We start from the raw sequence: 5,252 nt of genomic DNA, 5'->3' as shown, positions 1-5,252 counted from the left end.
GGGGGGTTGGGGGTTTTGGGGGGTTAATTTAGGTGTTTCATATATTGTGTTAGCTAGTTATAATTAATAGAGAGAAGTGTCCTCTGTTATGTCCGTGCTTGGTCGACGCTACGTACTATACATACGTATATAGAGAGGACTAGACACGCTAGCTAGCTAGTAAGCAAACGAAGGAAACAGAAGATCGTCATGAACATATATGCATATATACAGAGAGAAGTGATATCGACCACCTCTCCTTCTCCGAGAGATTGGTCGAACAACAAGTTCTCATATATCTATCTGACACTACCGGCTACATATATATATACAATAATTATCTCTTACAAATATAATCATACGGACTCAGGGTCCACATAGAATTCTCCGTCTTCAGGGATCACGTGGTCAAGAAAGAATGCCGCCAATTCCTCTTGAATTCCTCGCATGCGAGCTGGTGCTAGGAGTTCATCCCGCTTCCGAAACATCTAATTTAAAGAAGGGGGTCAATACATATATATATATGAATGAATGAAACTCAACACAAATGATGGTAATAAAATAAAATTGTGAATGTTGTTATTTACGTACTTCATATTGTTCGTCAGTGTAGCCCTGCTCACAGGTCGTGTGGCGGATGGACTCGCAAACATAGTATCCACAGAAATCATTCCCTTGTTCCTGCCACAACCACTTTACAAGAAATAGAGGTTAATCAAACTGATAAGCAAGAATGCCAAATGGTATTGATGAAACTAGCGCTTGAATGACTAGTAGATGCGCTTAAAATGCTACTATAGCTAGTACTTACTTTCGGGTGTCCAAATTGCAGCTCCTTCGCAGTCCCGGAGCTTTTCTGGTGAATTTTCTCCAAACCCTGCGGACAAAGAAAACAATTACTTGATATATCAGAAAATGAACAAAGTTGCTGATATGGTGGATAATGATCGATTTAACTTACTTCTCGAGTATTTGAGTCATGTCTGCATAGTCCTTGGGATCTTTTCGTCTTGAGTCTAAGACGGTTACTAGTCCCTGCTCAAGCTTAATATGTAGGAGAATATAGTGGAAACTGCACACGCATGCATAACTCATCAATTACATTACTATAACCTTGACTAATATATAAGGGAAACCGAATACGCACAAGACAGTAACACTCACTTGAAGTTGTAAGGAAAGAGTATTATATCTTTGTTTTGATTTATTATCAACGATTCTAGCATGCCGGCCTCGGTTTCTGCGGCACGAAATTTAACCTGAGTTGCATCTATGAGATATGTGTTAATGAACCCAATATCACCGACTTGTCTTTTCTTCAATTCGACGATCTTCAATCTGCATAATATAGTGAGGATGATTATAAATACATGCAATGAAAGAGCTAAGCTATATAGAGAAACTTAATGACAGAAGTAGTACTACTTACAGACAGTAGCAGGCGACCGTTGTTTTATCGAGGGCCAATTGATTGAAAAACTGATAGAACTCCTCAAATGGAACAGGCAACAGATCAATTCCAACGAGGTCATGCTCCTTTTTAACTTTCACATACAAAGTACTCCTCCCCCAGAGTCTCTGCAGATTTTCAAGTACCAATCATGCAATCTTCGCATCATCGTTGATAGAGATCTTTCATCTTTGACGAGAGGCTTCCCATACTCGTATCTTTGTATCTGCATCTCCATGGGTTCATAATGTACTTCGTCGGGCAGGTAATCTGCAAGATTGCTATAACCGGGCACCATCCTCGGATCATTATCGACGTTGTGGCTAGGCACCTTGAGCGGGGGGCACGATTGCTTCGCTTGTTCGCCGAGCTGGGCAATTTGTTTCCCAGCTCGTCGTTCTTTCAGCCTTTGATCACTGACAGTACTTCCCGACCGCTCCGCTTCGGCAAATTCCTTTCCAATAATGCGGTCATAGTTTCCTTTCGGCGGATCAGACTTCGGTGGTTTTGTCAAGGCAGCCAGAGTGCGCTTCACTTTCACCCGATCTACCTTCTCCTCCGGAGGTGGATGTTTCTTTGCTTTCACCCCTTCAAAGAATTTCTTCACTTCTTCTCGCGCGATCTCGGTGTTCTCCTCCTGGGTCCTCTCGTATGGTAACTTCTCTGGAGTCTTCAGAGAAGGACCGAATCTGTATGTCCTCCCGCCTCCGGTTGTACTGCTAGACGCCGACCGAGCAGACGTAGCAGTTGTCTTCTTTACTTGCTTAAGAGGCGAAGGAGAAGGACTACGACGCGCCGGAGCAGCTGGAGCGGCGGCAGGTCTCTTCCGCCCTTGCTGACGAGGCGGAGAAGGAGGAGGCTGGCTGCTCGGGCGCGTCGGCGCAGGCGGAGAAGGAGGCGGAGTGCCGTCACGCGCCGGAGAAGGAGCCGGCCGAGGGCCCTGATCGTCACTCGCCGGAGGAGGAGGCGGTGGAGGCGGAGTGCCCTGACTCGCCGGAGGAGGTGGGGGAGGCGGTGGCGTCCAGTTTGGAAGGTTGATGAGCTCCTTCCGCCATAGGCATGGAGTCTTCAGAGCAGACCCCAGCCGAGTCTCCCCTTCACCGGTAGGGTCATCAAGCTGGAGGTCCTCAAATCCCTCCGTTATCTCATCCACCATCACCCTAGCATATCCTTTTGGAATCGGCCGGCAGTGAAAAGTTGCGCCGGGTTCAGTAGGAAAAACAGAGCCAACAGCCGCCTTGACCTTCAAATTCATCCATTGCGTCATAAGGTGGCAATTTTGAGACTCCGTTATAGCATCCACGGGATAGCTGGCAGGAGCCATCAAGGCATGCTCTGGCTGAAGCAGCTCGGTGGAAGCCACGCTGCTTCTGCGCTGAGATGGCGGGGTAGCTTCGGGGGAGGCTTCGGCAGTACGCTTGCTGCGATTTGCTTCTCGTTCCTCTATCGCGTCTACCCTTGCTTTCAGCGCCTGCATTTGGGTCTGCTGCACTTTTTTCCTCCTCTCATGGGATTTGTAACCGCCTGCGTCCGGAAACCCAACCTTCCACGGAATGGGGCCTGGCGTGCCTCGTGTCCGTCCAGGGTGCTCAGGATTCCCGAGGGCCATTGTGAGCTCGTTGTTCTCTCTGTCTGGAAAGAACGTCCCTTCATGCGCTGCTTCGATATACTGCTTAAGCTTACTGACTGGTATGTCCATTTGATCGTTCGTCCAAATGCACTTCCCTGTTACAGGGTCCAGTGTTCCGCCATCCCCGAAGAACCAAGTCCGGCAACGGTCTGGCCAGTTAATTGTCTCTGGTTCGATCCCTTTATGAACCAGATCATTCTCAGTCTTGGACCACTTAGGCTGGGCTACGAGGTAGCCACCTGACCCCGTGCGATGGTGAAGCTTCTTCTTCGCAGCATTTTGCTTGTTTGTCGCCGACATCTTCTTACTCTTTTCCGATGTCTTGTGGGCCACAAATGCGGGCCAGTGATCTCTGATATTCTCATATCTGCCCTTGAATTCTGGTGTCTTATTATTTTCGACAAACTTATTCAGCTCTTTCTTCCACCTCCTGAATAGTTCTGCCATCCTCTTCAGAGCAAAAGACTTGATTAATTTCTCTTTAACTGGGTTCTCTGGATTATCCTCAGGCGGTAGGGTGAAATTTGACTTCAGCTCAGTCCAAAGATCATTTTCTGCATATCATTGACGTAAGAGACCTCAGGGTCTTCTGTAGCCGGCTTAAACCATTGCTGGATGCTTATCGGGATCTTGTCCCTAACCAGAACCCCGCACTGAGCAACAAATGCGCTCTTTGTCCGGAGGGGTTCAATAGGTTGGCCGTCGGGCACGATTGCTATGATCTCAAACTTTTCATCCGAGCTCAACTTTTTCTTCGGGCCTCGTCTCTTTACCGAAGTTGTGCTCGATCCGGAGGGCTAGAAAAAAGAACAAAGACTTAATTAATATGTGTACATACCAAAACAATGAATGCATCAATCAGCTAGTCAGCATAGGCTTAACTAATATATATATATATATCTGGCCGGACTCGGTTCGGTCACCGGAGCCGTCATCACGGTCTCCTTCTTGCACCGGCATTGGGTCACCGGAGCCGTCCTCATGTTCTTCTTCTTGCACCGGCATTAGGTCACCGTAGCCAGCTTGTTCACCCTCTCCTTCCAGACCATCGGTTTCGTTGAGAAACAACGAGATGGCATCACTTCCTTCTGCGATTATGTCCCTCAACAACGCTTCTTTTGTTACTTCGTCTAGGGCGGTGTCCATAGTTTCTACAAATATTTACAACATGGCAATTATTATTCAAACATGACAGATGGATATATTAGTGCCAAACGTAGAACTAGCTACCTAATCATAGTAAGCTATCGGGAGGGGGTATATATCGACAACGACGACACTACATCTATGTCCCTCGACGACCCTCGTTCCCGATAAAAAAAGAGGAAGAAGAAGAAAAATAAGAGGAGAAGAAAGAATAGAGGAGAAGAACCCTCGACCCCTAGACGACCCTCTTCTTCCTCTCATGTTCGAGAGGATCGCCGAGGGGTCGGGAGGTTGCCTAGTGTCAAAGGATTCAACAAAACCATGTCTTCATCATTAGGCGAAAGTAACATGTGCATGATGGTACGAAGCTCTTCAAAGTTGTTCTGGAACGGAGTCCCAGATAGGATAATTCGCTTTTTGGTACAAAGTTCAGAAAGAGCCTTCCGAATATCGCTATTTGGAAGGCCTTTGCTGAATTCGTACCAAAAGGCGGATTATTCTATCCGGGACTCCATTCCAGAACAACTTTGCAGAACTTCGTACCAACATGCCCTGGTTACCTCCGGCTAATGATGAAGGCATGGATTTCTTCAATACTTTGACACTAGGAAACCTCTCTCGACCCCTCGGCGATCCTCGACCCCTCGAACCCTCGACGACCCTGGAACCCTCGACCCCTAGACGACCCTCTTCTTCCTCTCATGTTCGAGAGGAGCGCCGAGGGGTCGGGAGGTTGCCTAGTGTCAAAGGATTCAACAAAACCATGTCTTCATCATTAGGCGAAAGTAACATGTGCATGATGGTACGAAGCTCTTCAAAGTTGTTCTGGAACGGAGTCCCAGATAGGATAATTCGCTTTTTGGTACAAAGTTCAGCAAGAGCCTTCCGAATATCGCTATTTGGAAGGCCTTTGCTGAATTCGTACCAAAAAGCGGATTATTCTATCCGGGACTCCATTCCAAAACAACTTTGCAGAACTTCGTACCAACATGCCCTGGTTACTTCCGGCTAATGATGAAGGCATGGATTTCTTCAATACTTTGACAC

Source organism: Triticum dicoccoides, chromosome 2A (genome assembly GCF_002162155.2).
Source record: "Triticum dicoccoides isolate Atlit2015 ecotype Zavitan chromosome 2A, WEW_v2.0, whole genome shotgun sequence".
In the NCBI taxonomy this organism is placed as follows: domain Eukaryota; kingdom Viridiplantae; phylum Streptophyta; class Magnoliopsida; order Poales; family Poaceae; genus Triticum; species Triticum dicoccoides.
The sequence above is the reverse complement of the archived record's forward strand: the minus strand, read 5'-3'. Positions refer to the sequence as shown.